We start from the raw sequence: 27,739 nt of genomic DNA, 5'->3' as shown, positions 1-27,739 counted from the left end.
ATGGAAAGACTGCATTTCACTTTCAGATCTGACAGGAAGCTTTACATTTTAAATATACAGAACCTTTGTGCATTATTGTTCTACTTAAAAGTAAGCTTTAAGCACTGAATTTTGTGTACACGTGAATGTAAAAGTGAATTGCAGTTTCTATTTCTACTGTGCAGTGGATTAGTTGGCAAATTGACAGCAGCTCTGACTGGCACACACCGACAGGCAGTAACTTCTGCTGCTGCAATCTCTCTAATTTAGCCTAAGGCGTTGACAGAAATAAAAGCGAAACTACAGACTGGCATATCAGTCAACATGTTGCTTCTTTGTTCAACTTATCCAGACGTTTACCGCATGGATGGATTTTTTCTTTTTACCTCCTTAAGGAATAATATGATGGCGTCATAAATCAAGGTGAGTTTTACCTTCATTGTTGCCTGTAAATTGTATATATATACATTCAGAATAACTGTAGCCCCTGATAGAGATGGTGATAATGTTTTATAAAGAAATAGCCTCATGAAATTAGATTTTGAAAGACAATACGACACCTTATTCGCCTGTAATTATGTTTTCATGGTTGGTTTTCTGTTTATTGAGCCTGTTTTTAAAATGAACATAGCAAAGTGACAAAGTGAAAGTGCGGAAACGACAAATACTTTACAACATATACAGTTCGCCTCTTTTCTTCCTCCTATATTTCTCCTTGTTTTGTTCTCTAATGCTTGTTTTTTTTATAGATAGGCTACATGATAGTTTACATATCACATATAGCCCATATTTGATTTATATAAAATATTTACTCGGCTACAGTAGCCTGTATTAAACGGATTTTGTAACACTCTGCCGATAAAAAAATCATGAGAATTTTGCAGATAAAACAATCCAAATTATTATTTTAGCCTAATATTTTAATCTGTGAGAGTGTCTTGCGGATCACGCAATATTTAACCGATTACATGTTTTTAAATTCCCCTGGACATTCCTCACTCATTGAGGCCATTTGCATAGGCGGACAAAATATGGATAAATGCTGTATCATAAAATAGCCACTAGATGTCGCCAAACGCGCCCATAGTTTGGGCAACACGTCTCCTTTAAGGACGGGTTCACATTTTTTTTCAAGTGTATGTTAAAACAGTAGTCAGGTGCCCAAATGAACACGGAAATAGGTTTTTCTTGCCATAATCATTCCTCCCATACTGGCCATTAGAGGATCCCTTCGTAATGCATTTGCAATGTAACTTAATGGGGCAAAAAGTCTCCTCCTGTTCAAAAATGTATTTAAAAGTTTATACGAAGTTAATATGAAGTCAAATCAAGTAGATATATTTCGACTTTTTAGTGCCAGGGTCCCTCTTTTTGTTACTATACTTCCACCGCAGCTCAACAGGGAAACACTGTCTGAGGAAACACAAAGAGGGAATTTGATGCTAAAAAGACTGTAAATGTGTCAGATATCCACTTGATATGACTAACTCAGACTGCTGAAGCCTCATTTAAGCTTAACATAAATATTTAAATACATTTTTGCACAAAATGACTGTGTTGTCCCCATCACTTGCATTTAAACACATTTGAAGGGGATCTTTTAACAGCCAGTATACAGTGTTAAGATTAAACCGGATGGACCCAACAGCCTTATCTGTTGACTGTGCTCTGGTGGCATGTGAAAGAGGAAGCACCATGGTTTCAGTGTTTATGAATGCTAACTTGTCCTCTTTGTTATTCACTTACTTGAAACATACTTGCCTGCTGGCATGTTTTTGCAATTTGAATGTATTTTCCCCTCTAAACTTCTCACAAAGTTTAATTTCAAGAAATGTTCAAATGATCCAATATTTCACCCAAAATCAAAGACTAGAGAAAAAGTCCAAAAACTGAAAACAGATTTATGTTTAAGAACTTTGTTTTTTCTTCTTTCCTCTCCCATTAATCATCTCACAACCCCTCAGGAGGAATGATTACAGCGAGGAAAACCTCTTTCACTGCTCCTATGGGCATCTGACTTTAAGACAGGCTTGAAAATTTTTGAACATATCCTTTACTTTTCAGTGATTATTCAGTTATTTCCAAAAAATACCTTTGATCTACTGTATATCTTTAATGGGTCAATGAGTGCTCATGATATAGGCCCACTGTGCTGTACCTGCTCTACACAACTGGTTACTTTTTTAGTTTTCATTTGGGGTTATTTTTCTTTTTTACTGTATGTTGTAATTTTCTCTATGATATATATATATATTTTACTGCTGTTATTTTCCCTTTGCACACTTAACATTTTACTTAAAACATAAAATGGGCTCATAAAATATCAATAGTGCTCAATATAGTACTGTATCCGCAATGGCCTAGTGGTTTCACCTGGTTGCTGGTTCAACTCCTTCTTGGTGTAGGTTTTAGGAGGCGGCTCTGTGGCTCAGTAGGTATAGAGAAGTGTCCATTAATTACAGGGTTGGTGGTTTTATATCGGGCTTCTTCTGTCCACATGTTGAAGTGTCCTTGAGCAAGAGACTGAACCCCAAGTGCATCCAGTGGTTAGGCCAGTGTCTTGCATGGTAGCTTGCTGCCATTGGTGGGTGAATGAAAGGCAAATTGTAAAGCAGCTTTATATAAATGCAGTCTAAGTGTTTTGATAGTTAAAACTACCCAATAGAATAATAAAGTAGTCGCACTTGGAGCCATTTGTAGCAGCTGCAACACTGAAATACTGCTTTCATCTCAATACTTTAACAGTCTTACAGAGACCAAGCTTCAAAATGGGTACACCGATATTTGTTTACACTAACCAACATTAGTTTTTAATAGAGTTGATTTGATTGTTGTATTGCTACTTTTATTCAAGGATTTAAAGATCCCCTCCAGATATGCTGTAAGATGTGTATATATATATATATATATATATATATATATATATACATAAATACATATATACATATATAAAAATACTCTGATTCGAGTAATAATATGTGTCTAATATGTTTTTATCTCAAAAAAAAGTACAGTTACCTCATTAAAAACACTCCTTTTCCCTCATTGAAGAATCCAGAATTTATGAATAATCAAATATCTCAAATATTACCTCAACAGTTTAACTTGTGGACAAAAGATGTTTCCTCCTTCACGTAAAGTTCATTCTCAGTCTATGTGCACTGGAGGCTTCATGTTTCCACATCACACTTGTATAGGTTGCATACTGGACCATGATTAGCCTTCAAACTAATTGTGATGTCACAAATCATGCTCATAGGCCCACCCCTTAAAGTCAGATTTTCAATGAGAGAGAAACTTTCCCCCTTTAGCAGATAAATGTAAAAACAGTCTGCTGTTTTCAAACTCTGCACATACATATTTTGCACAATGAAGCTCAAAAATCCAAGTGAAGGAACAATAAACAAAACACAGTTTTGGGTTGGATTTTTGAGTGGAGGATGACTTTAAATACTTTGTGTACTGCTTGTTCCATCAGTTGAGGTTGGTGTCAATACCAAAAACCCATCTTCAAGTAAACACCAGATGTCCCCATTTGTAAAGGTTTGGATAAATAATGTATCATGAATAACCGCCAGATGGTGCTGAAGTATTAAGAATAAACCAGATAGACCGACGACCTTATCTGGTGATTGTGCTCTATGGGTGGCACGTGAAAGAGGAAGTACCATGGTTTCAGTGTTTATGAATGCTAACTTGCCCTCTTTGTTACTCACTTACTTGAAACATACTTGCCTGCTGGCATGTTTTTGCAATTTGCATGTATTCTTCCCTCTAAATTTCTCACAAAGTTTAATTTCAATAAATGTTCAAATGATTCAATATTTCACCAAATTCAGAACTTTGTTGTTCTTCTTTCCTCTCCCATTAATCATCTCACAACCCCTCAGATTTATCTGGTGAGCCTTTGGAGGGGCTTGACCCCTAGGTTGGGAACCACAGGACTAAACTAGCTAACTGTAAATAAAGTAGTTCAAACTAGCACCACCTGCAGCAGCTACAACAGTAGCATGCTGCTTAGACACTAATGCACCAGTATTAATAATCCAATGATGTCATATATGATAATATATCAGTCAGAGGGACCAAACCATTACTTTTACTTTAATACTTTAACTACATTTCGCTGCTAATACTTCTGTACTTTTACTTAAGTAGGATTTTTCATCCAGGACTTTTACTTGTAATGGAGTATTTTTACATTGCTGTATTGGTACTTGAAGGATCTGAATATTTCTTCCAACACTGTGTCTGAGTGTGTATAGAGAAATGAATGACAGTGATGATCAGAATATAGATATTGCCATCTCAAAGCCCTAATGGTTTATCACTATCACCCTGTAAAGGTGCCAAATAAGTGCCCTAGTCTCAAAACAGGAAATGAATCTTCCAAAGTGGGGCAGTGACACTTGATCTACTTTGAACCCAACCAGCCAGGAGGGGCCTTTACATAACAGCATTACACGAACCTTTGTGCTGCACAAACATGTATCACATTGGCAGATATCACAACCTTAGAATCACTTCCCCATACTATCACATGTGAAACCTTTTACATAAGATAGCCACCAAAAGACAATCAAAGATGTCTGAGAGATACTTGATGTGACATGAAAACTTGAACTTGAATAGTGTTTGTGTGTGTATGTGTGTCACGACATACCAATGTTTCAGCTTGAGGTATGTCTTTGTCTTGTTTCCATGGAATCTGTTTTGCTGCTATTATCAGCTATCATCAGTTACTGGATGATAACTAACAACAGCATGGCAAAAAGTCTGCCAGAGATTCATATTGATGGCTGGAGCAAGGCAGGCGAGATAAAAAAAACTATTATGTTTTTGAAAGTCACTGCAGTGAAGCACAGTTCAGTGTTGTTCAGTGTCATTTAAAGTTGTAAACAGCAAGTTAGGAGTGATTTTGTTTTTTCCTTTGCAGCTTGAGCAACTTGAGTGAGTTGTTAAATAAAGCCAGAGCAGTACCATACAAGTCATAAACCTGAGGGCACAAGAGCTCAGGAATAAAAAGGGTATTATCTGATCATTTTTAATGGGGTTTACTGGTATTTCCGGGTATTATGTGAGTGAAAAATGATGAATGCCAAGACCTGTGCATAAACAAAGGGCATATTTACTATGGGTAGTTAATGCTCTTAGCCTCATAGCACAGTCTCTATGCACTGAGCACATTGTGATATTTCTCTTTGTCCTAATTGAGACAAGCACCATGACATGTTTAAAACCCCAATGGTCCAGTAAAATGTCACATATATGTTTTAGTAAGTCATCTTGGAAACTAAACAAATCATCTTTCAAATTCTTCCTCCTTCTTTCCTTTTCCTTCTTTTATTGCACATGGGTTATTAAGTGGTAGTTAGACTCAATTTAATGTATTTTTGTGTGATTTACATCTTATCTAACACCATCTAAACTGTTGTGATGCGGTAAATGCACCCACCTGGCACTCTAAGGAGTTCAAAACAAATAGGCCTACAAAGAATCATTTGCAAGTATGATTTGATCCAAATTTGACAGGGAAGGAAAATATCATCTGCCAGCTCCTCTCCTCTCCACTGCCTTCATTGACAAAATTCATCAAGTAAAAACTAGTTGATTCAGTTGCCAGAAGTAACCCCCCAATATAAAAAACACAATGACTTTCAGGTGATATTTTGTGAATGCTGTGGGTACAGTAGTTTCTTACAAAGCTGCTACTGTAAAAGACAGTGCCAGAACATTGTCTGTGTGTCTGGTGCAGACAGCTCAACGTGGATGAGATTTACACGAGGAGGGTTGTGGAGGCCAAAGACCTGGATTATGATTTCCTATCTGTAGAAGGATTTCTTATAAATGCCTCAGTGTCCTCTGTGAGCAGCACCACCCCCTGGTCCACTTACGGAATTGCATAGTAGTGCATTCTCTCAAGTCACGTGATTTATAAGAAATCGAGCCTCTCTGTGGCTCAGGGCCTTGCAGAGGCTGTAAAGCTCTTGACTCAGCAGTGGTTGTTTTATTGCATCATGTATTTGTGCAGTTTTCTTTCTCATATCTGATTTTGTCTGGGTTATGATGTGACTATAATATATAATATATATATAGTATGTGTGATACATGAGATTTCGAAATTTCATCATAAATGCATGACCCCGTGTCATCCACAGGTGTTTCTCTTGTGGCTTCTACACAAGGAAGTGGTGTCATTATGATGGGGGGTATTTTTTTTTAAAGTCAGGCTCCAACAGTTTTGCAGCAAAGCAAGCCATAGAAAGTTTTTTACTCAAACCCTATGCATTTTTGAAATAGTTCATTTTGGTGTGAAATGGTGCTATAAGCCAAAAGAGGGTATTTTTTCAACTTATGGTGAAAACCTGGAGATAGAAAAACCGTAGGCTGTTGCAAGACAAATATGATGAGACACTTTTTCAGCTTGTTAGAGTAGTGCTAAACCTGTTGAATCACCAACTACCAGTGATTTCTCAATTAAGTTGATGATTTTGCTAGTCAATAAGGATATAAAGTAGAAATGATTCAAGGGGAAAGTTCACTGTTGTGGCTCTGGCATTTTTGCCAAAGGTTGAGATAACCAGCCACCATAAAAACTCCTCAGACGCAAAGAGCAATTTGAATACATGCTTTTGTACAACAAACAAAAATCTATGTTATGGTTTTGAACAGGTCCTGCAGGCTGCATGTTTAGCCTCCCTGCTCTTTGTATTATTCCTGTTTTCTGCTTTTGTTGTTGTTGTTGCTATGACTTTGCACCTCATAGTACCAAATCACCTGTGGCCACACCCACAGCAGATGGCATGGCAATACAAAGAACATTTTCAGTGAAAAGTTAATGAAAAATAAATGGGGGATTTAATCTTGCACAGAGGCTCACACACGGACACTGATTGTTGATATATGATCTATCTTGTTGAGTTGAACATGTTATAAACATGTTATATTATAAAACTCATCCAGTTTCTTTATAGACTCTTATAATGAGGGCAATCCTGCACATTCAAACTGTATTTGTCTGTCACGGCTCATTCACTCACTCTTGATAACAATTATATTTAATGTTGTGAACTCAGAAACAGACATTGCCTACTGGTTTCAACACATTACATTTTAAACACCAACAGTAGATTGAGGCATTCGGTGATATTTATCATTAGGATTCATGTGAGTAGATTTGGATATGGATGATAGCGACATGTACCAATTGCTGTACCAATATCAAGGTGTTGCTGGATTGTCCCGACCAATATTTTTATAGATCTCAAACATTCTAGCCACTTTAACTCCATATCATGTTAACGGTAAGATCTCTGCAGAGTTGCCAGGTTTGTTAGTTTTCTGCAAAAAAAGTGCACTATCATGATAAAGAGTGAAAGAGCAGGATATAGGGGATATTCAACCTGATTATCTAGCAACTCTCAAATTCAAGCTGCATGCATTGTTGGCGCGCAGCAGCAGTAGTAGTGGAGTCGGTGAGGTGGAGAATCTGAAGCGGTAATCATTTATAGTTTAAACATTCCAAAGGTGTCAGACCTTCTACCTCTGCCTAGCTGGCAGCCTCTCTCCTCCTCCCTTTCCCTCTTTCTGTGTGTTTGATTGCAGGAGTGGAGTCAGGTCACCAGCTGCCAGTCATCATCATCATCCTGCTCAGCTTCCAATACCTGGTCCCAACCTCCACACTCTGCCAGTTCATAGACAAAGTTACTTTCAGTTCCTGGCCTGACTCCTGACTCCTGCCTCCGACTCCCTCCTGATTTACCTGGAACCTGCTCTGGATCTCCTCCATTCCCTCCAGCCCTGCAGACTCTTCCTGCCCTGCTTCATCCTGCCCATTCCCCTGCTCTGCTCTGCTCTGCCCTGCTTAGCCCCCTGCACCTGCCCCAGCCTCAGGTTCAGCTGCCAGCCTCTGCCCCCCCTTGCCACTAAAGACTCTGCTGCTCCTTTTTTTCCCTCAAACATCAGGTTGTAATAAACCAATAATCTGATTCCAATTCCTGGCCTCTGTCTCTGTGTTCTGCTCCGTGGGGTTCTGTGTACTAGCCCGTAACAAAAGGTCACAGAATTGAAAACAACATTGTACAAAACTAAGATCATTTGATATTATATTTAATTTCACAACATCTCACAACAATTTAATTACTGTGGGTGAAAATTCCTCCCAAAAGCAAATGAAGACATCTGGTCCTAAAGAAGAACCAAAGTGTCAGTAACAGCTGAGCTGATTTAATAAGAATGTTCTGGATATGTTCAAACATTAATTTTTTAAATTAGTGGGAGAATTTTTTTAATTTAATGCTGTCGCTCCCTTTTTCCATGTGTGGATCAAGAACAGAGTTATTATTGCATTATTATGTGCCATTAAGACATAAATATTATTTATAGGCTAAATTAGCCAAAGCTTGTCCATCTCATTTGTTTATGACTGTCGGGCATCATTTTATTATCAAAATCCTGTCAGCAGCACAGAGACAAACAGACAGGTGAGCTGCAGCTGCTCAGGTTAGCTCTGAGGTCATAGTGAAAGATCTAGCCATAGGTTCAGGAGTTGACTGAAAAATAAAACAAATAGAAGTTTTTGGGATGATTTTAGGTTTTAGGTTTGAGCATCACTGTGGCACTGTCATGCAGCTCTTGAGTTGTGTCACTCAAATCCACAAACTGAAAGAAGGACAGATGAGGTTTGAAAATCTTACAGCAGCGAGTTTATTCTCCATATAAAAGCTGCCACTATGGCAGATTATCAGTAGTTTTAGCAGCATTTCCTACCATTTGTGCACTGATGAAATCTAGCTATCTAGATCTATCTAGCTTCATAAACTACTAACTAAATGCAATTAGGAACTGGACGGCAAATAATTTTCTGCATGTAAAGGCAGATAAAACTGAAGTCATCCGCATCTTCTCAGTCTGCATAATCTTGGTGTGATTTTTGACCAATTCATGACTCTTGATGCTCACATTGAAACGCTGACTCAATCATGCTCCTTTCACCTAAGAAACACAGCCAAACTTAGGTCAGTTGTGTCAAGAAATGAAATGATTGATTACACAATGGACCTTCTGTATCTCCACACCACAAGCTGAGCTCTTAGGTCCTCTACCCAGGGTTTTCAAAGTGTACCTCAGACACATTTTAAGACTCAGGGAGATCATGGATCATGGATCATGGTATTTGATTTTATTTCTTTGACTGCAAAGCACTTTGTGATTGGTGTCTGTTGCAGATGCTCTATAAATAATCTTTTCTTGCTTGCTTGCTAGTTACAGAGCAGCACATTACCTGCAAGTTTCTATACATTTATTTTATTGTAATATTTATTGTGACAGATATGTTATTTTCAAATATTAATTTTGGTCTCAGATTCATAGTTAAGTAGTCTAAAATAAAATGTAAAAATCAGAGAAAAAAATCATGATACAAGTCTGGTGTCAGGCAAGTCAACAAATGCATATTCAGTAAAGTAAACATTTTGCAGTCAGGCTCTTAATGTGTGTATGTATGTGCACACATATGCCTACGACAAAGGAAAGAGTGATAGAGCGTAAGTACACGTACACAATTATTTTGGCCATCCGACAAAAAATGTCTCTACCAAAGTTAAAACCAAACCTACGCCCGATTGGAGGTATTTCCTGTCTAAAACAAAGAGCGTGTCAACTGTGTTTACAGATTAACAGACACACCACATTTTTGGCCATGGTTGTAGCTCATTCTTTGCGTGATGTTTATACTGACATTGGCTGTATGCAGGATCTGCTTAATCAGATAACCTCTTGCATTTCCATACACTGTGACACATACACCTGCATACTCTCTGACATACAATGTATATTGGTTGTTGCTATGGGGAGACCATGTTTACATGATCCTCAAGAACAGAAACATTTTCAACCCCTTCGGCTGATAAATAGCTTTATAAACTTCACTGGAGAAGCTCAGGAATGCCTGTTAAACAGCCAAGACAGTTTACACCCTGCCACATCCAAGCAGAGTACACGGAGAACCTGTACTAATTACGTTGCCCCACTTACTTGTTTGTTTTTGATATTCTTTGAGTATTCAAAGCAGTTCCTGGTCTATGAAAAAGCTCACAGGCATTGGGGCTATGAATACTAACATTAAACCAACTAGCATCTGCAGGAAATTTTAATATGTAAATTTGTTTTAGTAGTAATTGAGTCAAGATGATTTAGAGAGTTTCTCCCGAAACTCAGGGAGATTCAGATTTCATTTGTGATGTAATGCAGTAATGACACTCCCTTGGCTGAGGAGAGTGGACATAAATGTGACCACGACAGTTGTATGATGCTGTAGGTTGTCATCGGGATTTAAAGGACTTGGCTAGTGATTTCCTATATTTTTTTTATTATCAACAAATCTCATGTGCAGTCTAACCAACAATGAACTCATCCCACTTGTATGGTGTGTGTATCCAAAGCCTGATATATCTTATTCCTCTGTGCCATAGCGCTCTATTGTTGTCCAAAACCTATTAGTGAGTCACACCACTGCACTGGGTGCTATGTTCCTTTATCACAAAGATTACAGTTACAGTAATTTGTTTAGAAACGGCACCAAAGTCTAATAACAATATTAATAACATCACATTTTCAGTCTCAGGAGAGAAGTTCTTTGCACACATGTACAGGAACTAAGTTCCATTTACAAAGCTTTGTTAGCTTGTTGTGCTACAAATCACAACCTCGACTTTGTACTGAAGTTCTTTGACATTTACAACATAGCACAAAGTCAAAAGGTTGTGATATGTAGCACACCAAGCTAACGAAGCACCATGTTCCATGTTCCATGTTGTTGGCACAGCATCATGTCTATAAGTTAATTAGCAAAGGAAGATTCAAATGTAAGTCGTAGCCTTGAATGCACTAATAAAAACAGACCTCCAAAACTCATGATTTATGGCAAACATTTCACCAGACCTCCACTGTTTATGTGAACAGTGTGACTACACAAGACAAAGATGTGCATGTTGTTGGAAGGAATAACTATGTTTGTATTCTTAAATATTTACATAAAGTAGAAGGCAGAGCGAAGTCATTCATAAAAGTTGGGATATTTTGGTTCAGTTACAAGGTCATCCATTTAAATATGTGTGTGTGTGTGTGTGTGTGTGTGTGTGTGTGTGTGTGTGTGTGTGTGTGTGTGTGTGTGTGTGTGTGGTTAGTGCCTGACTAAAACCTACCTACAGCCTTGTTTGACCTGGATTTTGTTTTGCTGCTTGGTGTGGTAATATGGGCGTCATGCCATCCCGCCAGTGTGAGGCATCCACCCCCTCAGTGTGGGTGTGTGTGTACGTGTGGGGTTGTGTCTCTGTGTAGGACAGACAGAGAGTACGCAACAGACAGAGTTCTGGTCTTTCTGGTAAATCAGCAGACTCCTGCAAACTGTCTTCTTTCTTTCTTTCTTTTTTCTATCTTCCTACCCACAGACCTACCCACAGAAACCAAGGCACACACAGAGTTACATAAATGAGCCAAGAAAAGCCATCCAGACGGCGCATGGCATTGCCACTCGACAAAGCAGCCAGAAACAGGGTGTTTGTCTTTCCAAAAAGTCAGCTGACTTACAAGGTTCCCTTATCTCTCTCTCTCTCTCTCTCTCTCTCTCTCTCACTCTCTCTCTCTCTCAATATACTCACACCCAAAAAAGGCAACTCCTATTTACAGTTTCACAGTCAGATTGATAATATTAAACATTAAAGTTGGCATGAATTAGGTCTCTGTCCAACTGTTGGACTGTTTCCAACTGTTTTGCACGATACATTTCACTCAAAAGGAATACACCCATTTGAACCAGTCTGCATGATTTTGGTGCAATTGATTCACTATTCATCCACTATGCTTCTTCTGCAAGCCGAATATTGCCAGCTTTCCCATCCATAAAATATATTCAGCACATGGAAAGACTTACATACAGTGCTTGAATTTCAAAAACAAATTTTGATGAAAATGGTTTATGCATAGTATTAGAATTCAGTATCTCGAATAAATACATTTTCTGACTTCTTCGTCTGAATCTTTTGAAACACAGAAATTTTAAAATGTTCTCCTTGTTTTTTTACAACCTGGACGTAATTTTAGTAGTTGTAGCCAACATACAAGCAGCAACATGAAAAACAGGGCTGTAGAGGGGTTCGTTATCTTATTTGGGATGGCATCCAATTGAATCCTCACTCAACCTTTACAGCTTTTATATTATTTGAAAGCATGAAGCCTCATGATTCTCTAAGTATATGTGAGCATTAGGAATCCCAAACTTTACTAGCCTACCCAAAGGAGTTATATAAACGTCTAAACAAAATAAATATCAAATGCTATTACCCCTTAATCCATTAGGTTGTAGAGCGACTTCTGGGTTCAGTCTGCAGGTTTACCCGCATGGCCAAAAGTTACTTGTCTGTTTTGGTGGGGTTTTTTTGTTTTTGGCAGTGGCAGTACATGTTGATGGTATAAATGAGACACAGGAAGGTTTCAATGCTGAAAAAACAGTTGTAACGTTCATATGTGTTTGGCTCCTTTATATTCCTTCCCTAAATCTGTTTCCTGCACAGTACTTTTGTCACAAACTCTGAACCACCTCTTTCAATCGAAAAAAAAAGACCCTAACAGAGAATATAAAAATAATCAAAGAAAATGCAGGTTTTAGAATGCAGGTTTAGTGTTTTGATGCACAGTAGCTGTGGTCAGGGAACAGGGTCCATATCAGAGGTGCAGGACATTTTTTAATAACTTCTAACTGTCAAAAGCCATAACTCCTACACTGTAAGTCTAGATGACATAAACCCTGCTTTTTCCATACTGCTGCCCTCACAATTAGCCCAACTGGCCAAACTAGGGTGCTGTAATTAAGGGGCATCTTTAAGTGTTGTGCAATTTTCATGAAACCTGGATAGATTATACACCTCATCATATTTCTGCTGAGTGTGGTATTCCACAAGTTTACAGCATCCTTCTTTTGATTACAATGACTAAAGACTTCTCTGGTGTTTCCAGTAAATCAGCAGTTACAACCATTTGTTTCACTCACACCCACTCTCTGTGTCTTCCTTCCTCCCTTCCTCCCTCCCTCCCTCCCTCCACCCCTATCTCTGTCAGACACACACACACAAACATTCACACAAACACAAGCATATCCACAAACATGCATAAATTTAATCAGTCAGTGTGCTCTTTCTTCTTTTCAGCTTGGCTTCCAAGCCCTCATATACAACCAAATACCAGAGTTTGATCTGTCTTACATTACTCTCAATCAATCATGTATGAATAGGTGATGAATGTATTATTATACGTCAGTAAATTGGTATCGGTGTATTCTGAGTCACAATCATAGTTCCACCTAGAGATTTAATACCCTAATATGTAACTTATTGATTACTGGTAACTGATTGTAATTAAGCATCAGTTGTCACGCTATTTGGACTAAACAATGCTAAAACTGTAAAGTTGTTTTTATATCATATTGTTATGCATCAGTGCAATGATAAAAACCTGAATATAACACTCCCTTTTATAGTGCTGGATGTCTAAATCATAGCATGGATTGTTAAGATAAGACCTCCAATTGGCCAACTATTGTATAATACTTCCTGCCATTGTTTTCTGATATCTCAAACTGACAGGGAGCTGACAACTTCTGTCAGCCCTTTCAACCGAACTCCTCCAGCATGAACGCAGTGCTGAGAACTGTCATTAAGAGACCTTTAGACTCATGTATTGTTAGCTGCTCTGGATAAGTACCTGGGCCGCACTAAACACTTTTAATTCAGTGTAACATAAGTCATACAGGAATCACGAAACCAGTTTTAACACGTTATTTGAACCACTTTAGATTCTTCAATTCCCAAGCCTGTTTTGTTCATCCTGTTTTTCACTGGGCTTTCCACAAAATTACATAGAGTAAATGTTTTCTAGATGACATCACTGTTTGAGGGCAAGTCCGACATCTTGGGACAACTCCAACTATGTTCATAGTTTAAGGATCCTTGAGATTGGGAGCAAGCCATTGTTGCCTTTCAGTATGAGTCACTATGACATTAATGCTGGACTGCGCAAAATGTTGTGTGTCTGTTCTTTGATGCCAGGCTTGATCACTGAGTCACTGAGTCATTAAATCTTAAAGACTGTGAAAACTGGCAGTGTGTGCTGGCAGTCTCAACATACCAGTGTTACATCAAATGAAGAGTTACTGTGAATGAAAAGACGAGCATGATATGGGAGTGCAACAAACATTATCATGACTGATTGCTCTTTATTTCGTTATATAACTAAGCCAGCTAAGGAAGAGCAGTCTTATCTAAGGGGAAAAGCAGCAGAAGGCAGCAAGAAGAAATACAAATTTGCACAAACACACAACCAAGAGTAACTTTTCCTTTAAAATATACTGCAGGCATGTTCTGGGATTCCAATCTGACCTTTCTATTCTTCCCTTACATTTTTACACCAACTGAGACCCACAAACTATTTATTTGCATGGTTAATACAAATGAGAAATCTCATAAAGATGTAGATCTACTTGCAAGAATTAACGAGAACCTAACACAAAATTACACTATATGCAAGAATTGGTATGCCTTGGCATTTTAATGACTCCACATACAAATGTCAAGCATCACTGTTCTTGTGAGGCTGTGATGCGATACAGTACACACAACCCTCTGCCAATATCAGTGCATGTATTACAGTGTTGGTATGTACTGTATGTGTCTGGCAGCGTAGCACACATTAGATATTAACACTGTCTGTAAATCACACACGATGACATCTCCAAACCTGAAAATACCATTCCTGTAGCTCACTTTTGTAGTTTGGCTTGAATTCCATCTTGAAGCGTCATATTAAACATTAATTAAACACTGTGCAGTATCTTTGAGGCATGAACCAAATACTAGTACACCCATGATTGTTTCGACTTTCTATTTTTAGTTTTTTAATGAGGGTTATTCATGTATTGTTGCCTGCTATTGAATGACAGCAGCAGTAGCCAAAATCATACAGACACCTGGATAAGCATAATATGAAATACACTTCTAACTTTAAATTACAGTACTACTACAGTACTACTTGCCAGACCAATCCTTATGCTTTCTGATATATGAATATACATCACTAATTACTTCCTCTTTGGTTACACTAACAAATTCTCAGACAAAAAAGAAGCTTTAACCAGGTTTGATTATGTGAATTCAGATTTTTTATGTACATGAGAGTCAACTGTTTTGCTGTTGCAGTAATCCCCAAAGACCGTCTGAAGCAAAGTTTTCAAATGTATATTTGATGTGTGCGAAATGTGCTACAGCTGATGGCTATTTAGACCATACAGCCATTTATGCTCCATTAGTTTGTTCATGAACCAAGGATGCGGAGTATTGGGTTTCACTCCCAATATGTATGAGTGCACTGCAAAACACTGTGCTCAGTTTGGAGTATGCACTGTTTAACCGGATAAATACTGTAAACATCCACCCACTTGACACAGCTGAATCACAAAGACGATTTGGCCAATCAGGGTCCAGAATTGTGACAGCTGGTTGAGTAAGCCCTAACATTCCTGAAGTACCCATTCATCTAAATTGCTTGCAAAACAATCGGAACTGTATCATTCACATCCCGACCCACAGTTTAATGAAAACAAGCATTTTAAAAAAGAACACTGGACGTCTAGCCAGCAAACCCAGGAGAAATGTTTAACTGATGGTCTGTGGCTGTGACATGAAGGAGATGAGTCACAGACCAAATTCCAGACAACATATTAACATAAAATTTATGTTCATATTATTCAGACTGTAATTACAAGCAGTGGGGTGAGGAAAAACGGTTGTTCAAACCTCCTAGTTGTAACTCCAAGCTGGAGTGAATTCCTGATAGCCACAATATCTCCCACTTGGAGGAAAGAACTACAGAAGTGTCAACAAACTGATGGAGAAATTGCTAGCAGTTACAGTTTAATCTCAGTTTAATCTCTTAACTTAAAAAGGAGCTAGACAAAAAACAAATTGCTACAATACAGTATGTAACACAAAATCAGATCATTTAGGCTGCTGCTGTGACTACAAGGCCAGCAATGGGGTTAACTATCTTGGAATATAAAAGCTCCCAAGCCAGAATAACAGGAGGTGCTCCCGTTGTTCTTGTTTTTCAGACATTGCATAATAAATAGATGCTGCATTAGATACAAGGAAATAAAAGAGTAAACAAAAGATATCATAAGGCTATTAAAAATGATGCACTAGATTATTTGCATTATGAATATAGTGCATATTTTTAAGCTTCAATGGGTAACTGATACAGCTCATAGTCATGATCTACAGCCCATACCGTAGTTAATTGCAGTGCATTAACGTGTTAGACACTGTCCTCTTTTTGAATTGTGTTTGGAGCAGTTTATTCAAACTGTAAACGGTTTTCTGTGGTTTGGTTTCTTAGTCTGAGTGATGTCATACTGTAACATGGATGGCACCAAGTAGTCAGTTCTGTCTCCTTATCATTTAAACTACAGGAAGGCTCATTAAAGGTGCCCTTTGGAGTTTTCTTGTAAACAAACAAAACTTGTATTTGGTTTTACTCACCAAAGCTTTCATGACTTGCCAAGGTTTACAGAGGAGTCAAAGCCATTTTCTTCTGTAGGAGTATGTATTAGTACTTTAGTATTTAATTACCTTGTTATTGTGGGCACCACCTCCTTTTTGGTTAGGATTTGTTAGGATTTGTAAGGATTTGTTAGTGCCAGGATGAAGCGCTAACTCTTGTTTAATTTAATCAATGACTCAGTCTCATAATCGTAAGTTCTTGTTCCAGTCAGTGACCTGTCTACTACTCTTCAGAAGAATGCAAACGACAACTTCTTGATTAAGACAGACATTTATTATATAGCTAAATGCCAGAAGAGTATATGACATACATAGAATAACACACAAAAGAATAATAAGGTCTTTAAATGATATTAGGAACTCAAAATACTTGGAAATAGTGACTCAAAGTGGTAAGAGAGGCTAACGCATAGCAATGAGGAGCTCTCCGGAAAGCTAAGATACTTTCTGGAGAAGTTATCTTTAAATTTTAAGTTATTCAGCATCAACTTCTGATCACAAAGGCATTGTATGCCTACTGTTTTGTTGAAGACTACTCTTAGTCATCTTGGCAGATCTGGGGGTGTTGTGTTGGGCCGACAGTTGGCTATTAGCAGACAGCCAGGAGTTCACTGTGGGTCTCAGCAGTAACACAGCCCGGATCAGGTCGTCACTGTGAGCTTAAAGTGTCTTGGAGAGACTGTCCATCGGGCAGCGGGCAGGTGGATCAGTCCTGGTCCAGAATGTCATGCAATCGGTTGAATTTCCAGCGCACTGGTGGGTGTTGTTATTATGCCAACACAAACACCAAAACCCAAACTGGAAAAGCAATACTTCAAAACAGAGATAATGATCTGACAGCCCACATACGTTCCTTCTATATCTGATTAACACCTCTCAAACTACAGATCATACATCACAACGCCAACCTCTGTGCAGTTTTATTATATAACGGCCACCCATGCTAGAGGATGGTCCCCTTTATCTGTAGACACACACAAACACATGGAGGGATCTTGTTGACCATTGTCCAATCAGCTTATCATCTGCAAACATTAATGTGAGGCAATTTTTTATACAAGGCTGTCATATCACTATCCACCAAACTTAGGCTCCTAATACGTTTCAAGTGAGAAATAGGCTGTGCAATTGCATGCCTCATTCAATGTTTGGGGGAGCTTTGTTGAAGCTGATAAAACATCATCCCCATCAGAATACTCCCCATAGTTCCTCATACAGTAGTTTGCTGAATCATCTTTCCAACACACGTGCATCCAATGGAGATCAATCTGTTTCTAGTGAATGTTTTAATTTAGTAGTAAAAACTGAGCTTTAAAGTTGAGAGACTTACCGGAGACAAATTAAAATAAGGGATGGCCAAACTTGATGCAACAGAGACTGATATCCTAACTGTTGGTCCCTAGAATAGTTCCACCTTCAAAATCATTGGATCCTACATTTCCCATAACTCAGTGGTATCTTTTTTTAGTCCCTACCTGCCTGGTAAAGTCCCACATCTTTCAAACTCCACAGACCAAGATTGCAACACATGGTTTCTGTTACAAATTTGTAGTCTCCAGTTGATATTATCTCACTTCAGTATTTTTTTTCCAGACTTAATAGAGATCCTCCAGAACAGAAGACATCATACAACAGGTTTTCACAGGTTGTGTAGTACTGCTTGTGACTAGTTGACTTTGACATGTAAAATTGGTCTTGTGCCTCATGAACATGTAAGTAACTTTAAATAAAAGACCTCAGAGTCTGTAATTCATGCAACAACAATAAAATAAGAAAATAATTAATATAATATACAATATTATAAATATGTTAGTTTTCCCATAATAGCAAATATGAGAAACTAATAGCAAATCTCTCTGCCTTAGTCTCATTTTGGATGAGACTAAGACATGGAATTTTGACACAATATTCCTGACAGTAGTGCAGGTGCTGTGCAATTTAAGCATTAAGCAGTGATATCAGTCAGTGTCATGAGAGAGAAAAACCTAGGGAAATACCAAGCTTGAATTTTACCCTTCTGGTTACTGTGGTGTGTATGTGTATGTGAAATCCTCAGGAGGAAGTAAACTCACATGCACATTTCTGTTGTTTCACAACTATTAAAAAAACACAGCTCTCATTCTTTAGTCTAAAGTGACTCAGTGTGAAGTGTCATTAAAATGATCACAAGGCAAGTGAAATGTTTACACTCGCCAGTTGGAAAGCACCAGACATATCTCTGTGTGCTTCCTTAATGCGGGTTCATGTTAGGTGTTTTTGCTGCCAATTCATTTCTGCCCTGGGTGGAGAGGAGCAGTTGTGCGTTGTAGGTGTGGTATCTCAACCAGCACACCACAACTTTTCCTGAGACGTGACCAGGGAACTTTAGGTACTCCTAAAATAAACAGTATAAAAAAAAATTAATCTAACAAACTCAAAGTTACATTTAGCACAGTGCAAGAACATTAACATATGTTCCTCTTTTTCAACAAATAGGCCTTTTTATCTCATCTCTTCAAGCCCTACCCCCAATATACACTGCAGTCTTTTACTATTGACATAGTACAAAAATGATAATAGCCAGTAGCCCTTTTCAAAATGTAATGATGCAGTTATTGAGAGAAAATGAAAATAATAAAATAATAATAATCATGCGATAAATAGATACATAGATAGATAAGTCTCTTCATGTACTGTTCGGAAGACCCTTATTATTATAAAAGTACTGGATCATAGGACCCTAAGTGGAATAAAAGTTGTGGGCAGAGCCTCTCAGTGCAAACTTCATTCTCTCATGATTCATAAACATAATCAGGTCTTTAAGCCAGAGGGATGGCTTCAGAAGGGCTGATCATTTCCAATTTGATTCTTTTCAACTTTTGAAAGATATTTTAAAGATGAAGCCGGTGTTATTCTATATTTTTCACATTTGTTCGTATTGTCAACGAATCCTATTAAAAGACCAAAACCAACAATGAATTGATCCTATTCACAAGTATTGGCTGTGTAGTCATAGCCTGATATTGCTTATTCCTCTGTGCCATAGACCTCAATTGTAAGTCCTCCAAATTAAACTACCAAATATGTCATTTGACCATGTTCACTTTCTAATTTCTAACACCACAAGAGTTTTCTAATCTGGTACCCCTATCAGCAGTAATCATCAGATTTCCTGGTTTCGGAGGATATCATGGTTTGTTCTAAAATTTCCACTTTGTTAAGGTTGGAGATACATTTGGTGTGGGTTATAGTTACTACTTCCTTTAAGTTAGGCAATGTCCATCATCATGGCTACAATAATAACCACATGGTTAAGGTTAGGGGATGATTGTAGTTATGGTTTTTAAAAAACTGTTCCTTGTGGTTGGAAATGTGACACTCGTGGTTGGAAATGGGAAACTGTTAGAGTAGAGTAACTTTATTGTCCCAGAGGGGAAATTTGTCTTGGGCCACAGTGTTACAGTCTGTTGCTTCACATAAAAAACATCAGAAAAACATAAGAGGCGTTTGACACAATGCTTGACAGGTGCTTCATATAAAAAGATCTTAAAAACATAAAAGAGGCATTTGACTATACATTTGACATTGAAAACATGACGACTTAAAAAGAAACTGTAAGAGTTAAGTGTAAAAGTGCTAAGTGCTAAACTGCTTTATTGCGCATTGCCCTATTCCACTAAGATTTAGCATTAGAGTTCAGCAGCTTGATGGAGGCTGGAACAAACGACAGTTTCAAGCGGTTTGATGTGCACTTTGGCACACAGAGTCTTCTTCCTGATGGCAGAAGTTCGTATTCAGAGAAAACTGGATGTTGAGGGTCCGCAATGATTTTTCCAGCTTGTTTCATGACTGCCTGCTCATACAGGCTCTGTATGAGCTCATATTTTTTCTTCCCTGTTACTTTCATAGCTGGTTTTGTGCATGCTGGCAAGCCTGCTTTTCACTTACACTATTAGGTTGCCAAACCGTGCTGTAATTCTATATCTAATGATGCTCTCTAGGGTTGCCTGGTAGAGCATCAGCATAATCTGGCTGCTCACTCCATACAGCCTCAATTACCTAAGAATGTGAAGTCTCTGCTGCGGTCTATTGCGCAGGTTATCGATGTGTGTTTTCCAGCAAAGAATGTTGTCTATGTAGACACCTGAGTATTTATACGAGGACACCTAAACATTTGTCTGTTTTTTGATGACCACTGGCACATGGTCAGTCATTTGCCTCAGATCAAAGACCATGTCCTGTGTTGTGGTGACATTTAGAATGAGATGGTTGGTGTCCCACCACTTGATGAAAGTGTCTATCTCATTGTGGTACACAGAAGGGTCTATGTCCTTGTGGAGAAGGCTCAAAGTCACAGTATCATCAGCAAATTTAATAATATAATTATTGGCATGTACTTTCCTGCAATCATTAGTGTATAATGTAAAGGGTTTAGGTGATACCACACACCTTGTGGGACCCCTGTATTGCTGTGTTTGGTCCCATTGACCTTCACTTACTGTGTCCTGTTGGTTAAAAAAAGAATAAAACCATCTAATCAGTGTAGTGTTAACACTCATGTCCTCACTCATCTTCTCAAGGTGCTTGGAGATAAAATGGGAAATGTTGAAGATGGCGTCTTCAGTGCTGTGCTCATGCTTATAGGCAATTTGACACGTGTCTAACACAGGCTCAACTCCCTCCTCCTCAGAATGAGGAAAACTGTCAACATTTTTGTACATCATCATGACTGCGTCATTGCTCCAGGCACTGGTGGATTCAGGCAGGGGCAACCCCCCCCCAGGACAAAAGTGCCCTCTAAGGTGCCCACACATTATGATAAAATTCCCCTCTAAGGTGCCCACACAAAGGAGAAAACATGCCAAAGTTCTGTAATGACTGTCTAGTTATGGGTATATCAGGGTGAAATGCCCTATAGAAGGCCCCTATATGTGACATGTAATGCCCTCATGGATGCCTGTTCAGTGGAAGAAAATATGATAGTGCCCTGTAAAGAAATCCAAAAAATGAGAATGATGTGCCCTTTAAATGAAGAGGATGTAATGCAGTGCCCTATGATGCTGTTGTAATGGAGTGAGAAAAACATTATGAAGTGGGGGCCCATTATATGTATCAGGTGCCCTTTATATTTTTTTGCCAACTGAGACAGACTGAGTCCACCACTGGTTCCAGGTCATAATTACTGCGGCCACTAGACAACATCTGTCACTCAAACATAACTATATGTTGGTTTTGGGCGACTGATATTATGACCAATTGTGTTGTTTTTCTTGGAAGGACAATCTCCTCCATTGATGTCCAAAAACTATTAAAAACACATCAATGAGCTAATCTTTGCACTGCGTGACATGTGTCTCCATAACATGGGCTCTGTTGTTTATTTTGAGTCAATCCCACAGACACCTCCCTGTTGCTGTAAATACTCACTAACACACCAAATATGTATTAATCCACAGTAGAAAATAGTACCAAACAAATGCATTGTATACTCCTGTTTTAGTAACATTTGCTAAAAACTACAGTGCCCAGCTGTTTTGGGAAATTATTTAGCCTTTTTTAGAGGGAAAATTCATATTTGTGACCCATTTTTTGAGAAGATTTATGTCTTCATTAGTAACAAAGAGACTCAGGGCTGAGTCACAGGCAAGATAGAAAAGTTGGACTTTGACTATCGCATTATCAAATAATAAGGAAATAGAATGATATCATTGATCTGAATTGTCCATACTATAAAATCTGATAATATAGTAATTTTGCGGGAAACCCTACTTTTACACCATCTAATTTAGATAATACTTTGCAACTCTGGATAACGGCAGGCATCCATACAATAGGAGACTTATACAACAAAAGCACCTTTGCCTCCTTTACATAAATAAAGAGTAAATATATATTACCAGGAAGCAACTTCTTTAGATATCTGCAAATAAGAGACTATGTAAAACAACACGCATGAAATTTTGAGACTTTTAGAGGCTCCAGTCTAGATAGATGCCTCGGACCTTTATCATGCTCAGAAAAATCAGTTTCTTATATATACGACACCTTACAATCCTATCAGCCCAGTTGATTCTACTGCAATAAAAACAAAATGGGAGGAAGAAATGGGCATTGAGATCTCAGACACTCTGTGGGAAGGAAGCTTGGACCACATCCATGTTCTAATAATGCAAGGCACTGTTTAATCCAATTTAAAATTCTACACCGTCTTCATTATTCTAAGGAGAGGTTACACAGAACATACCCTGAGATTTCTCCAGTATGTGACAGATGCCTTTCAGCAGATGACACAGCTTCGCTTTGTGCCCCAGAGTTATGACTTATTGGATCAATATTTTCAAATTAATATCTGAAATACTTCAAATCCATTTAGAACCAGACCCACTCACTATAATTCTAGGAACTTCTGATGACGCTCTAAAATTAAGCACCTGCCAGAAATGTTTCCTATCCTATAGTCTCGTCATTGCAAAGAAGTTGCTTCTCATGCATTGGAAAAAGAAAGAAGTCTCTAGTACAAAAATGTGACAAACACACTCCATTTAGAAAGAATAAGGTCCCACGTTTGGTCACCTTTCACTCACTATCCTACACCCGTGACTTAAAAATGGCATTCTCCCCTTTACACCAACAAAGTAGTGAACAGGTGGAGGGATAGGGCTGGGGGGGTGACAGTTCAGCGATTAGGTTGGGGAGGCCTTCAATATATTTTTTTTCTCTCTTGTACTTTGTTCTCCGTAATTTTATTATATACATTTGTTGTTTTTTGCTTTTGTTCTTGTCTTTTTTTTAAATATCCTCAGCTATCTCCATTATTTTTCATACAAATGTTCAAAGAAAACGAATAAGAACATATTGTGATCTAATTGCATGTATATTTTTACGGATATGTGTGCTCATGTATGTGTATATGTGTCATCATGCTCAAATAAAAAATATTTGTATAATATATAAAATAACAGTCAGTACATCCACATAGCAGCAATATTATAGCTGGATAATATTCAAGCTGTATAGCTTAAATACAGACACAATATACACAGCCAAAGTTTGTTCAGACCCAAAATGAAATCCCCAAATTTCTTAAGATGCTGAACATATCAGGCTGATTTTTTTTGGGAAATGTGTATAAAATGCAACCCTGTATATATATAACCTGGTTATATGGTACTAAGTCGTTTTCCCAACTATAAGGTAACTAAACGTAATTGAGCTAGAATATGCTGATTTAGAATATGTATGTGATACTGTCTAACAGAGAGGAATAAGATGATTTTTCCAACCTTAAAACTACTTTAGGGGGGAATATAGTTTATGAAAACATTGCGCTGCCACTGTACGCTGGTTCAGAGACAGACACTGTCCTTCACTGTCTTCTGCCTCTAGATCATGTTGTGCGATATACTGTATGTCAACAATGTCGGTATTTATTTAAGAAAACTTAGGAGATACATCCTAGTATGCATTTCACACTTCCTCCTTCCATGTTGTTTGCGTAACCAGTTGTGCTGCTGCAGCAAATTTATTCCTTTGCTCTACAGTAAATTAATTAAGTGAATTAAAAGGCACGAATTAAAAGAACCACAAACTGCATATTCAGTCTAAGAAATCTGTTAACACAGTTGACTAAATCGGAATAGCAAAACTTGAACAAACCTGCAACTGAACGTTCCCACCTTATGAGTCATTAACAGGGGTTTCGGTTCTAGGCAAGCTCTTCAATTACAGCTTTAATCAATTTGCACATTTTAAAAGAAACTGCACCACGTAGCACTTATGACTAATGACACATAGGCATAACAATGTTCATATGACTCACATATGTCAGTTACATTATTTAGTGACTTTAGCTGTTAGCAATTAGGTTTGTTTTTTTGTTGTTGTTGTTTTTCATCTTGATGATTTTATGTTTTGTTGGATTTTTTTGTGCCCTGATCCCAAAGAGTTACGTTTAATCTAAGCTATGTTTAAGGTTGAGAGGATTATTAAATCAACTTGAAGAGGAACTTGAATTTCAGACTTTGTAATCCTGATTCAGTCGCTTTAGTGTGTGGGTGTGCCTCGTGAGCATGTAAAGTGGGAGAATAATTATATTAGAATAATTAGAAAATAATTATTTTCAGTCATCATAGAAACACATTGATCCATTCTATACAAAAACATAGATTTATGCACACATTCTCATATATATATATACTTGTAAATATTAATGTTATAATGTTATAATTTTTCTAATCCTGGAGTTTCAAGGAATGGTCAAATTGAACTGTACAAACAAGTTTTAAGATTTCTGAAGGCATTAAGCAGCATCTTTAACATGGGCTGTTGTTGGTCAAAGCAGCAGGAGAAATTAAGTTTTTTTTTCCTTGTTTGAGTTTGTGTTCACTTCACTGCTCTGAGTTTACTATACAGAAGCTTCACATGCTATTTATTTACATCAAATACTAATACTACATCAAATAAGAGGTATTACTTTTTTAACTGGTCAGTTTTGAGATGCGTTTTGCTTCTAAATAGTTTGAGAAATTGATGAGTATGATAATAAACAGTAACTATGAACATAATGGGTTTTATTGTATACCTGATGTGGCCAAAAATATATATTTTACAGGGTGATTGTGTCTCATGAAAATATCATATCATTTATAGAAACTATTTTATGAAAGAAATGGTTAAAAATGGTTTGAATTATTCATTAAAAACAGAACATGTTTTATAAATAATAAAGTACTATTATATAAGTATTATTAATCCAAAAAAGAGATCAACAATAAATCCAAAATATTTTTTGAACTTTTGTAAAAAATAATTCTGCACATTTAAAGGGAACAGTGTCCAGTTTCTATAATGTAATAAAATGCAACTATAATATGGTAGATGTTTTAATATCTACCTTTATTTTCCTGTCTCTTTTGATTTTTATAGCAAGCAAGAAATTTTTTTGTCCTTTTTTCCAGTGGAGACCTGCAAAATGTTACATGCATACATTGCATTCTCATAGCTTAATTTTGGATACTTCTATACATTTCAAACATTCTGCATCATTACACAAGATGCACTGGATGATGTTTTTCTCATTTCGCTATTGAACTCTGGTACACCATTGTACTAATTCCTATGGTACTGTTGCATCACCACTGCACACTGCACTTGGATCAAATTGTGAGATATCATCTGCACGCAGGCGATTATAGTGACCCTTTGGAGTTTCAGAACCACTGATAACACATACATTGAACCATGAGCAAAGTCAGCTACTCAAACATACTAATCACGTAGTCAAAGAAATCCTAACTGTAGAATCCAGTTAGGAAACTTTTCACCTCGTTTCCAGATGGTAAAGGAAAATAAGTTACAACATGATATTTAAAACAAAAGCTGGACTTTTTTGTCTGAATTGTAAATTAATTTAAAGGTTGTATTTCACATATAAACCTCACAAAATTTTCGTGTCACACTGGTGTCTATTCTTTTCTTTATATCGCTGTTTCTCTGTCTTTGACATCCAACTGCTTCTTTTGAGTTTATATTGGTATTTATCTACCCGATGTAATTTGGTGCCATCATTTCCTTTTTGTGATTACTGCTGACTGTAATTTTGTTCTATCCAACAACAGAATATGAAATGTCCTCTCACAGTTGTGGGACTTCCATTTTCTAACTCCTTGTTCAGATTATTTTGGATCAACACAGGTCCAAACTTGTTTCTTCCAATCAGCTTTCCTCAAAGTTTTTTTCTTTCTTTTTTTTCAAGATTCATGGATGGTGCTTTGTTTGTTTGTTTAGTTGCCTTTCACGGCTTGTGATCATATTGACGTTCATAATAAAAACCGAATAAAGCCAACATATCTCAAGTATGTATGTGATTGAGATGTATACCTCAAATTTTAGTATTCGCTATGTAAGGCAGAAATGTGTAAACTATTTGTCCTCTTTTCTGATAGGGTAACAATCTGCAAAGCATCAAAAGTAATCCTGGCATCCTCCACCCCTCCGTCTGCGGCAGAAGAAGGAAGAAGAAAACGTGAAGGCAGCCTGTCTGTAAAGGAACTATATCTGAAACTAAGAAGGAGACAGACTGTGGGAATTGAACAAATATACATTCAGCAATAAAATATGGACATAAAGTAAAAAGAGGTCTTCTATAAAGTGTTTCACATCCGTTTTTTAATGGTTTTTCTAGTTTGTCTAGTCTAGACTTTACCAACTTCAGGACATGAGCTTATAAACCATAAACCATAATAAACGTGTATCTGTGTGATTTATCTTCTTAATATTTACAAGAGGACTTAATATAAAATTATTGCAATCTTTTTTCACTTTAATACATGTTCACGTAGTCATTGTTGACTTTTTTAATAGGGTTGATGACAGGAAAAACAGGAAATAGTGTAAGACATCATAAACTGAACAAAAGGGGTTATTCATGTGCAGTTGTCAGGTCAAGAGTTTAACGTACAGTAGCACGGCATTACCCTGACCACAATTAATGATTAATTTATTATTTAGTCAGTTAGTTAGCTGCTCAGCAGATGCATTTTAAAGTTTTTTTACTATATGTCCTGTCAAGAACAAATGTCAAAGCATAGAGTCTAACTACGTACCGTGTACAGAATGAAATGCTGTTTTATGTTAATACAGACACACTAGATCACAAAGGTCACAATTTATCATTTCAATAAAGTGAAAATCATCTGTATGTTATAATAAAACAATACAATTCTGTACTAAAGTTACTTTGTGTGTTTGTCATGTTTTTGTTCATGTTTTATTATTGGAAATCTGTGTTTGTGAGTGATTAAGAATGAAATTTACTAGTAATTTACCAGTTAGACAATCCTTTTTAACTAATGTAGTGAGTGCGTGAATGAGATGCAATGTCACCCTCATCAAATAATTAAAAAACAAACACAATTTACCGTGTGTCTGTGCACCTGTGACAACACGCATGTTGGTCTGTCAAACTGGTTGGACAGTTTGTTATACTTTATGGCAGGTTGTTAACGGCAGCAACAGTTTCAGGTAGTTTATTCAGGTGTTTAGCCAGAAAAGACTGAGGAAAAACTAATCAGGCTACTACATTCACTGGTTGTTGAATGATGAAGGCACATTTCAAATCCTCTAATGAACATCAACAAGGGGTTTAGAGATTTCTAAATCCACCATTTTAAAAA

General features: G+C 37.4%; 1 long non-coding RNA gene across 1 annotated transcript; it reads left to right on the top strand.

Annotated features, from left to right (window-relative positions):
• The first annotated feature begins 8 nt into the window (after window positions 1–8).
• LOC121910347 lies at window positions 9–27,301 on the top strand. Its single transcript, XR_006099663.1, has 2 exons — window positions 9–402; window positions 26,510–27,301. It is a non-coding gene; the product is annotated as an uncharacterized LOC121910347 (long non-coding RNA).
• Window positions 27,302–27,739: the final 438 nt, after the last annotated feature.

The sequence above is a fragment of the Thunnus maccoyii genome, chromosome 13 (assembly GCF_910596095.1).
Source record: "Thunnus maccoyii chromosome 13, fThuMac1.1, whole genome shotgun sequence".
Lineage (NCBI taxonomy): Eukaryota > Metazoa > Chordata > Actinopteri > Scombriformes > Scombridae > Thunnus > Thunnus maccoyii.
This window is presented reverse-complemented; position numbering and strand designations above follow the sequence as displayed.